Here is an 11,700-nt window from a genome sequence, read left to right as displayed (position 1 = left end):
CTATGTGCATACTTTGTAGGGATTTTTTTTAGCATAAAATGTTGCATATTGCCAAAGGCTTTCTGTGCATCTATTAAGATAATCATAGTTTTAAATATACTTATTTTCAGATGATTATTTTGATTTTTTCCTAATGCTAAACCATCCTCACATCCCTAGTATAAATCCAACTTTGTCAGAATGAATGATTTCTTAGATGAATTGTTATAGTCTGTTTGACTTTTTGACAAATTTTGAATCAATCTTCCTGAATGAAATTGGTCTTGGGTTTTGTTTCTGTGCCTTACACTTTTCTGGTTTAGGTCTTAGGACAATTATTTTTCCCAGAAGGAGTCTGATAGTGCTTTCTATCACATTCTTCCTTCACAACATTACAGCCCACAATGTCAGAACTAAAAGGGACCACAGAAATCATTTAGTCCAACCCTTTTCTTCTGTAGAAAAAAAAATTGAGGTCAGAGAGAGAGAGGGAGTTACCCAAGTTAACATAGTCCTCAAGAAGTAGATATTTTACTAGTAAGCATCCTAGTACAGGGACCTAGGTCTTTTGACTCAAATTAAAAATTCTTACTCACCAGGTTGCCTTCTCTTAGATGCCCTTTGAAATTTAAGAGAAGCGAAAGGTGGTTCTGAGAAACTGAATCATTGGGTAGCAGGATCATGGGATCACAGAGCTAAGAGAAATGATCTGATCCTCTCCATTTCAATGAGGAGGGAAATTGAGGCTTCGAGAGATCTAGGTCTCCATTTCTGATCTCAAGGACACACAAGTGGTTAAGAGGCAGAGATGGGATTTGGAATTTGATCTTCTCACTCCAGGCCAGGATTCTTTCCACTGCACATATCAACAAGCCTATGTGGGACAAACAGTTCTAATTAAAATAATTTTCAAATGCCAGTTGGCTTTCACTTTGGAAATACCAAGGAGTGGGTCCTGAACTCTGAGCATGATGGCTGCTCCTCCAGATGTGCTTCCCCCTAATAAACTGTCAGCTCAAGGGGGCAAGATGTGCCAACTTTTGTTCTTAGATTCCCATGATCTAGCACAGGGACTAGCCTGTTGGGGGGCATGTGATTTCATTCATGTGTAAAACTCTCAGCATGAAATCTCCTTTCACTAAGGCAACTGAGCAGCTCATCTGAGTTTCTGAGAAGTGAAATGATTTCCCAAAGGTTAATAATAGTAACTTGTGTCGATTGAACTAACAGAGTTTTTCATCCCAAATGAGAAGGGGGGAAGGGAATAAGCATTTATTAAGTGCCTACTATGTGTTGGGTGCCATGCTAAGTGCTTTCATCAGTTTTTATTTGATTTTCACAACAACTCTGGGAGATAGGTGCTATTATTATTTCCATTTTACAGTTGAGGAAACTGAGGAAGATAGAATTTAAATGACTTGCTCAGGGTCACAGTTTGCACAAATCTGAGGCTGGATTTGACACTAGGCCCAGGGCTCTAGCCGATGTGACACCATCTGGCTTCCTAAGTTCTCAACTTTTCATTCTGACCCATAATAATGGGAATCCATTATTGTACGGTGGCCAGTGGCACCCCCCAATCCCTCAAGGTGGCCCCACAGTGTAAGGGCAGTACTTGTATATATCTGTTAGAGGGCTGAAGGTAGTTCTTTTCTCTGCCTTTCCTGCTGTTTTCATTTCATTTTCTTATCTTCCACATAAAATTGAAGCTCATTTAAAGGAGAAATTATTCATGAGGAAGACATCAATGTTTGGTTTGGGAGCCACCTGAAGTCAATTAGGGATCAACAGATTTAATTATTCTCTGTGGGCTAAAATCAGGAAGTGGGAACCAAAAAAATGGCCCTCCTTATTAAGTCAAGGCAGGGAATAAACAGGCTTTTAATAGACTTAAGTGGCCGGAGTCCAGAAGTCCCATGCATTGGCTCCATGCTAAACGGCTGAGTGAGATTGGAAACAAATCAATTGAGTTGGTCAGGTCTCACAAGGCAGCTTGACTATTGAAGGACCCAGTGAGACTCAGCAAACATCTATTAATCACTTACTGTGTGCAGAGACCAGTGATAGGAACTGGATGAACTGAGCTGACTGAATTCCACACGTGTTCATTTCATACCTACTCTGTGGAAGAGAAACAAAATTTAGAGGTGATCTGGTACTTGCCCTCATGGAGTTTGGAGCCTTGTGTGTGTGGTTTTGAACATGCACAGATAATAACAATAAATGGTATTACACAATGGGTGCGGCAGAGACTGTTAAGTCTGGAGATGAAGAGTCAGTGTGGGTGTCATAAAGAGAATACTTGGGAGATTTGTGGAAAAAATGTCCGGATTTAAATTCTGTCTTTTCCAGTTGCTACTCTGTGACAAGTCACCTCCTTTGCTGACCCTCAGTTTCCCCATCTGTAAGACAAGAGTACTGGACCTCTGAGGTCCTGTTTAGCTCTCAATCATTAATTCTCTGCACAAAGGGGATTCTTTCATGCTTAAGATTAAGACATCCTTAATCTCTTGGAACTGAAGTTTAACTTTAAAGAATGACTAGGTAGTCCAAAGGCAGATCAGTTGGGGCAGGTTACTCCAGGTCTAGGGAACAACCTGAACAAAGGTCCTGAGGTGGGAAAGTGTCGGATATACGTGGGAGACAAAGGATCATCAAGTTTACCTATAGCACAGGGTGTGGAGAGGGAGCAATAGATAAAACTGAGTAGGTAGAATGGTTCTAGTTAAGGAAGGGCCTCCAATGCCAGAACTAACAATAATAGTAATAGTAATAATAGCTAGCATTTGTACAGTCCTGTAAGGTTGTAAAACACTTGACAAATATCTTATTTGCTCCCCACAAAACCCTGTAAGGTAGATGCTACCTATTACCCCATTTTACAGGTAAGGATGCTGAGACTGAGAGGTCAATTCACTTGCCTAAGGCCACCAGCACTCTATCTATCCCTGTGGCATTACCCCGCTGCCTAATTGGAAAATAGAATACTCTAGTGTCAAAGTATTGAATTTGGAGTCAGAGGAGCAGAGCTTAATGGCTCCTTGCTTCTTCCTATGTGAGTGATGTTGGCTGAGTACCTCCCTCCTCCTCTTTGGGCCTCATCTCCCTCCTGTAAAACAAGGAGATTGAAGTCGATGGTCTCTAAAGTCCTGTTCTTCTCTGTCTGGTGATCCTTGATTTTTCCATCATAGACAATGGGACCATGGAAGGAGTTTGAGGAAATGAGTGATAAAACCAGATGTATATAAAGGAAGTCTATAGACAGAAAAGGGCAGATGATAGGCCAGAGGATACATCTAATATTCCGAAGGGCACCTGCTAATCTGCTCGTATCTTGGAAGGAAGTTGTAAAACGATCTTCAAATATTTTGCCTGCCCATCTTTTCCTGGGCAGGATGTGGGAAGCCATGTTCTTTAGCTTCAGAAGAAATCTCCTTCCTTTGCTGGAGAGGCCCCCCCTCACCCCCCCGGCAGAGGGCTCTTCTGGAGGCTGAGGTGCCAAGTCCAATCCTAGCTCAGTCACTTAATCTCTATGTGGCTTGGGGCCTCTGTATCCTCTGGGAGATCAGCAGGTTGGAAGAGATGCCCTCTGAGGTCCCTTCCATCTCTCACTTTTGCACTCCCATGGTTTCTCCTGGAAGGAGCACTGGATGTAAGTTAAGCTCTGCCCTCCATTCCCTCCTGGGTCACTTTGGTCCACGGGAGCATGCCTCTATGATGTCTACTTTGCTGTCCTTGAGTTTTTTCAGTCATGTCTAGCTCTCTCTAGCCTTTTTTAGAGTTTTCTTGGCAGACACTGGAGTGGTTTGCTTTTCCTTCTCCACCTCATTTTATCAATGGGGAAAACTGAAGCAAACAGGGTTAAGTGGCTTGCCCAGAGTCACAGTTAGAAAGTGGTTGAGGCTGGCTTTGAACGCATGTCTTTCTGATTCTGGGCTCAGCACTCTATGCATTGCACCACTTAGCTGCCCCGTGTCTACTTTATGGGATTTGATGTGCAAACCTAGCGTTTGGGAGGCTGACTTAGAAAGCATCCATGACATAGTAGGAGAGATGGCCTGGCTTCAGATCCTGATTCTGTCATTGACTCCCATGCGGCTCTGTGCAGGTCATGGCCCTCATTTGTAGAATGTAGTCAGGCAGAATGATATCTAAGGTGCCTTTTAGCTTCAAGTCCACGATCCCTGCTTACGGCCAGGATCCCCCATTAACAGACGAGCAGCAGCAACTTCATTACGGCCTTTTAGTCTGATGAGCCACATTTCTGGTAGTTGTGGTTAACTAAAGTAAAAAAATTCTCATCTGCATATTTTATAGCCACTCTTTCTGTGGTAGCAAAGACTGGGAGCTAAGGGGATGTCCAGTAACCAGAGACTGGCTGAACAAATTGTGGCCCATGACTGTAATGAACACGAGTGTGCTGTAAGAAATAAAGAAAGAGATGGTTTCAGAGAGCCCTGAGAAGACTTGTGTGAACTGATGCAGGGGGAGGTGAGCAGAACCAAGAGAATGACGTATACAATGATAGTGATGTTGTAAAGACATTAGCCTTGAAAGACTAAGGAACTCTGATCAGTGCAGTGACCAACCATGACTTTGGGGGACATGATGCACACCTGAGAGGCGAAGGCTTGTGCTGAATGTAGCCAATGGGGGATTTGTTTTGTTTTACTATTCTTACTTTGGGTAAAGGATTTTTTCTTTTCCTTTTATTTCTTTTTGGTGGGGGAGGGGTGTTGGGAGTACAAATAAAGAAATTCTTGGTAATTGGAAAACAATTTAAACACCAAAAAGAAAGAGATTAACATTATCCTTTTGGGAAAAAAACGACAGCCCTTTAATATTTCAAAATATGAGAATACACTGATCAAGATCCTCTCAAATTGAGGAAATGGTGATCTCTTAGTAGAAGAACATGATCTTCATGAAAGTAGTTAGGCTGGTCATTGGCCAAACACCATTCAGTCCATCCCCAAACCTGTATTCAAAACATAGTTCCAAGTCTGTTGGGATTTAGCAGAGCTTTTGCTCTGCAGGTAAATGCTTCAAAAAACTAGAATCATCTCTTTGCCACTGTGAGGCATCAAAGCCTCAAGAACTAAATGAAAATACAATGAAGGAACAAATAGTATAAAAAGAAATAACTAACTGTAAACATTACAGAGTTTAGTCCAAATGTTTGTTGAAGAATGAAGTAGATAGTTTCAGGAAGCAAGTTTTTAGGGAAAATAAATACCTACATACACTTTAATCCTTTTCTTACTAATCCTTACCTGTTATCAATCTCTGCTTTCTCTAGTGATAATTTTATTCCTAGGTTTGAAAAGAATAGAATATGTGTATATATAATGGGGGTGCAATATGTGAAATATTCTATACTCTTCATGCCTGGTAATAAAAACATTATATTCATACATACACACAAGCATATATACATATCTGGGTGTGCATATATATACAAATGAATTCACATATATATTTAAAATTATTATTTTTATCTTCTTTTCCATATCACCTTTGTTTCATACTGTATCCCTTTCTTGACTTCCACCAGTCGTCCCTTATAACAAAAAAAAAAAAAAGGAAAAATAAAGCAGGTCAGCCCAAGTAACCAACACATCACCTGAATTAGAATGAGTGGGCCAACGTGCAGCTCCATCAAAAGTGCATTACTATGCCTGTCCTTTGGTAGCCTCTCCAACATGGACTAGAATAGAATTTTTTTTCCCCCTGACACACCTTAAAAATGTAAATTTAGTGTCCTTATGTTACCAGACACCGCCATTCAAACAAAGCTGTTTCTTCTGTAGGAAATTATAAATGGCAGTTGGTAACTGGCCATAGATGGAGCTTGGTTGAACATTGGTGACAGCATCAGGCTGCTGCTGCATTGCTGCCTCAGCATCGGGACCCAATCGGGGCAGAGGTGTTCCCGGGGATAGAGCTGTCCTGTAAATGTTTCCATTCATGAGCAGGTCCCTTTGATGTCACCTTAGTTATGAATTTGTTATCAGGAACATGTCTGCAAGGGAAGAACACGGGAATGACAGCTAAGGGCCGATTCAGAAATATATACTTTGAAAACAAGGAACAGATGTCTGAATATCAGGGAATCCATTTATAAGTGCTGTTCTCCCAACAGTCATGTGCTGTGAGTAGCATAGAATATTATTATTTTCTCCATATTACAGAAGGATAAACTGAGGCTCCATGAAGGGAATTTATTTGCCCCAGGACCTTTGACTGGGAAGCATCAGAGACATTACTCTGTAAACAGCAGACCTGAATTTGAATCTTGGCTCTGCCACTTACTGGCTGTGTGACCTTAGGTGAGTCACTGTCCTTCTCTGGGGCCCAGTTCTTATTTCCATAAAATAACAGTGGTACTCTCAGTGAGCTCAGCAACCTTTCCTTTTCTCACTTGATTACATGATTGGCTTCTGCATGCATGATGGAGCAGCCAAGTCAATTGAGTTACAGACTCACTGGAATGCTGGTGTGCAATCTTTCAGCTGCAAGCCCTGTGCTCATTCCTTTCCACAAGCTCAGCCCTCTCCTGTTTGTAGATCATGGCTCACCCTTTGACTTATGGCTCTCATATTGAGAATGACCTAAATAGAGACAATGTGAAATTTTAAATTATTCATTGGGCCATCTCTACTTCTGTAGGAGGCTACTGAATGAGAGACTAAATAATGGTCCCTATCAGGGACTCTGTAAGGAAGGCCCCCTCCATTCCTCAGAATCTCCGAGCTGTTCATGAGCCATTGAGAGATTCAGAAGAGGAAAGCCTTGAACAGAATGAGTGAAAGCATCAAACCCTCCATGAGCTTCTCCTGGGATCTGACTGTCTTCCCTGAAGACATTGTCTTCTGAACTTTAGCCAGGTCAAGGGCTCTCTGTGGCTTTGACCACCCAGACCTGACAGAAAGAGGACTGGGTCTGGAGTCAGAGGCGCTGGCTTTGTTTCCTATTAACTGTGAGACCCTGGGGAAGTCACCTCCCATCTCTGGGCTTCATTGTACTGCTTAAGGAGACATTTGGAGTCTGTGTCCTCTAAGGTTTCTTCCATTTCTACCCCTCCGTGAGCCCTTGGTTATATGCCAACCTGCAGCTCAATGCTGAGCTTTCTGACTGGTCTTCAAGAGTGTCCTCCATCTTGCAAATTCTCTCTCTATAGCTCTCTGTCTTTCTCAAGTCACCCACCTTAGCATCTAACAGTAACTGAGACTTTATAAGTTGTCTCTGGCCAGTCAATGAAGGGGTTGCCATGTAGCTGGGGCAATCAAGGGTCTGGTGAGGGGCTCCACACTGCAGGAAAGCCAGCCTATGCTGGCAATGGAGGAGATCTGGCTTCAGGTCTTGGCTCTGCTGCTAATTCCCTGCATCATTGTGGACCAAGCACTTCCTCTGAGACTATTTCTTCCCTTGTAAGGACTCATTTAAATACAATTTATGTGTCCTTCTAGCTTTTAAAGATGGTACCTTGTGGTTTCAAATTTCTCCCACCTCAATTTTTGAATTCACAGACTCCCAGCATCTTAAAGTTGGAAGAGACCTTAGGGGTTGCCTAGCTCAGCCTGTCTCTAAACAACAATCCTGACACTGCCTGAGTGGTCAGTCAGGCTCTTCTTTCCTATTTCATAAATGGAGGCTGGGGTTAGATGGCCTCCCAGGACCTTTGGACTTTAAGTCTCCATTATTTCCTGAGGTATCGCACTCCACTTTTGGAAAGCTCTAATGGACCCATTCCCCCTTACATCACACTGATATATGTACATGTATATATAAATGGGCATAAACCAGGATATACACATGTATATACAGAGATGAGTGTATATGTGTGTATGTGCATATATATGTATACATTTATATATCTACATCCATATTTTCATTTTTCAGATATCTGTAACCCCAGTTAGGGTTTTCTTGACAAAGATACTGGAGTGGTTTACCATTTCCTTCTTGTGCTCCTTTTACAGATGAAGAAACTGAGGCAAATGGGGTTAAATGACTCAGGAGGATGAGTCTTCCTGACTCCTGGCCTGGCACTCTAGCCACTGTGCCACCTAGCTGTGTGTCTGTGTGTGTGTGCACACATGCACATGTGTGCATATACACATTTACATATACATAAAGTCATCTTCTATGTGTGCATACACACATATAAATATAAAAGATTATATATGTATATGGTATACATGTGCCTTTATAATCTTTTACATCACTGGAGAGAATGACCAAGTTAATTTTATATGTGCATACATATATGTGTACACACACACACAATATCTACCTTGGTATAGCTTCTAACCATTGAGCTTAGTTTGCTACCATCTCCCCTTATTCCTAAGCCTTCTCTTTTCAGCCTGATCATGCCCAGTTCCCTCAACTTCTGCCATGGTCTCAGATTTCTCACCATTGTTGTCACTGTCCTATAGACTGGACACATTTGATCAATGCCATTTCTTTTCTTTCTTTCTTTCTTTTTTTTTTTTTTTTGCTTTTTGGAGGGCAGGGCAATTGGGGTTAAGGGACTTACCCAAGGTCACACAGCTAGTAAATGTTAAGTGTTTGAGGCCAGATTTGAACTCAAATCCTCCTGACTGTATGGCTGGTGGTCTATTCACTTCACCACCTAGCAGTCCCAATCAATGCCATTTCTAAATGAAGGACACAAAACAGGATGCAATACTCTAGTCATACTTTGATCAGGACCAAAGACAACAAGTTTTACTTCCCTCTTTTGGGATACTCTCCCTCCCTGAAACAAACTAAGCTCTCCTCCGATTTCTAGCTACTGCAGCACACTGTTAATTTCTACTGAGTTAGCATTGTCTTGATCTTTTTCCCAGGGGCTGTTTTCTGGTCTTGCCTTTTCTATTCTCTAGAGCTGAAGTTGATTTTTCAAACCCACTTATAGTACTTTATGGTTATTCCTATTAAATTTCATCACATTTGATCTGGTCTCATTGCAGGTGGCTGAGAACTTTTTGCACATTGACAGTCATTCTGTGTGTTATCTGTTGCTCCTAGCTTTGAATGGGCTGTGGGTCTCATGAATGTATAATCTGTGTTTACTTTTGAGTAACTGATAAAAACATTGACCAGTAGCACACCATGGACAGATCCCAGGTGGCTACCAATTGTACTGATATCAAAATGTTAATGGATATTTTGGGTGGTCAGTTCTGAATGTACCTAACTGCACCAATGTCCAGTCCACCTGTCTCCATTTTTTTCCACAAGGATGAGTGAGAGCCTTCACCAAATGTTTTCCTGAAATGGCTGTGGCTTTGCCCAGACTTATTAGATTTGTACCCCTCTTTGTTGTGACCTGTTTCTGTTGAAACCACACTAATTCCATTCACTGTTTCATTTCTAAATGCTATAAGCATTTCTCAAGGGTTCAAGGTGCAGCAGCAACAAGCCACAGCCTGAAAAACTTCCCTGAATGGGTGATCTGCTCAGGGTCATTGCCACCTTCACTTGGGAGAGGCACTTCTGGTTATGAAAGCACATTACAGGATGGTCCCAAATCTGTTTGCTGAGAGATTCTGCTCTTGTAACATGTCTTTCATTTGCTTGTGACCATATTTGGTTCCTTCAGAGTCAGTTCAGAAGAAATGGGTCTTGCCTTCTGTGTTTCTGGAAAATAAGGGACCATGGATGGGTATCTGAGTTTCAAGAAACAGTAACTTTGAGTCCAAGCTGAAGAGATCTCACTCTTTCCCCAGTTATTGCTTGGTCCTGGCCCCCTGGGGTATAAAGGACGGACTAGGAGACATTCCTGAAGCCAACAGTTGGTTGGGTATGTGTGCTTTGATGTTTGAATGGCGCTGGGATACCATCCTTGTGATCATTCCCTCCATTGGTGCAGAGAGTCCATCTACACCTTCTCATTGTTCAGCCATGTCCTCTGTGTACTTATAAAATTCCAGGTCCAGACCCTTCCCGAACTTCCTCCTTCCTCTGCCCCATCACTCTGCTCGGATCAGCATGTTGTTATCATGGAAACTCTCCCTTAGGTCTTTTTCTGTTTTGTGCTTGGGAATCCCACCATCTAGCCTCCATTCCTAAGACATTCCTAACTCACCATTTCCGAATTACATGTTTCCCTCTGGGCCACTTCTTGTGAGATAGGAAATGCACTGTAGCCAACTTATTAACCTCTTGGACACCCTTTGGATCATCCAAAACTTGAATTCTTTAGAAATTGAAGGATTCCAAATGAACAAGCAGACAGAATCACCAAAAGAACATTAATGTTGAAAATGACCATTTGTAGTGGGGAGCAGCTTGGACCCATAACCAGTCCTGTGTAGTTTCCTGAACATAGACCAGTCTGATCTTTCTCGCTATTTCTTTCTGGGACCAATGTATTGTCCCTCAGTATTTTCTATCTCATCTATATGCCCTGGCATGCTGTTTCAATGTACTGGACTTCCTACTACATGTCATAAGTCAGACAATTGAGAGATTTTATCCATTCTAGTTTACACACACACACACACACACACATACACACACACATATGTATATATATTTGGGGGTGGTCAATCTCTCACGAATAACCATAGGTCCCAAAAAGAGATCCTGAAATGTTCTAGGGGTGACTGTACTTGGAGCAACTCCATCCACAAAAAGGGATATCTGGAAGACTTCACCTGCAGGGAAACTCTCCTGCTCTTGGCATGACAAGATCAAACAGATTTGGTGAGCACATGTCTCTGTTTTGTGCCTTGTTCATCCATTGAACACAGTAGGTTCTGTTGACGAGGCATGGCAAAATCACCTCCTGGTGCCATAGTGTTTGGGACGTAGGGAAGAACTGGTGGAGAGTTAGTGGCCTGTTCGGAGTCATTAACGGTGTACCTAGGAATGGAGATGAGTCATTCTGTGGCAATGGGAGCCTCTGGCGAGGGTTGGAAGATTTCTGTGCTTGGGTGTCTCCCTGCCCTGGGAGTTACTATGCACCAGAAGCTTTGCCTTGAATCATTTGCACCTTCCTCACAGCACATGTGACTTACTGTCAAGTACCTCTCGGTTATGACAAATGGGAATTTTGACCTTCAACATGTGAACGCTCCTAAACAATCATGAAATATGACCTTCAGTGCTCTCCTCCTGCCCACGTTGCTGCCTTGGACTGTGCCCTCTTCTCAAGCTTATCCTCTGCTTTGTCTGTCTGTGGGGGAACAGAGGCATCTGGGAGGGGGTGAAGATTGGTTAAGCTGCCAGGAAAGTGAGTGGTGATTTAAAAAAAAAAGGAGCCTTAGATTAGTCTGTCTGGACTGAGGTGTGACAGTTCAATTCCAAGGTCCTCCTTGTCTCCAGCAGAGGGGGTGTCAGGACAGACATCCCCTCCTGGGATCCTCTACCATACCCTACCAGACCAGTGACATGGCCTCACATGACTAGTGCAAGTATCTGTGCTGCCCTCTGGCTCATACAACAAGATCATAATAAAACAAAGGTTTAGTCAGCACTTGTGTCCAGAACACTTTTGTGGGCACTCGGCATAATCCTAATTCCTTTCTTCATGCTTTGGATTTTGTGACCCTTTCTATAATGCACATATAGCTGTTTGCTATTTAAGGCTTTGGTGACTGCCAATGTTTTCCTTCCTTTGTAAACGAGTTGTTGGCTTGAAAGTGTATAGAGGCACACATAATTTCTCTCTCTCCCTCTCCCTCTCCCTCTCTCTCTCTCTCTCTCTCT

Source organism: Petaurus breviceps, unplaced genomic scaffold (assembly GCF_028583685.1).
Source record: "Petaurus breviceps papuanus isolate PSGF00001 unplaced genomic scaffold, PetGlider_PUasm1.0 391, whole genome shotgun sequence".
Lineage (NCBI taxonomy): Eukaryota > Metazoa > Chordata > Mammalia > Diprotodontia > Petauridae > Petaurus > Petaurus breviceps.
Note: the sequence above shows the minus strand (reverse complement) of the source record.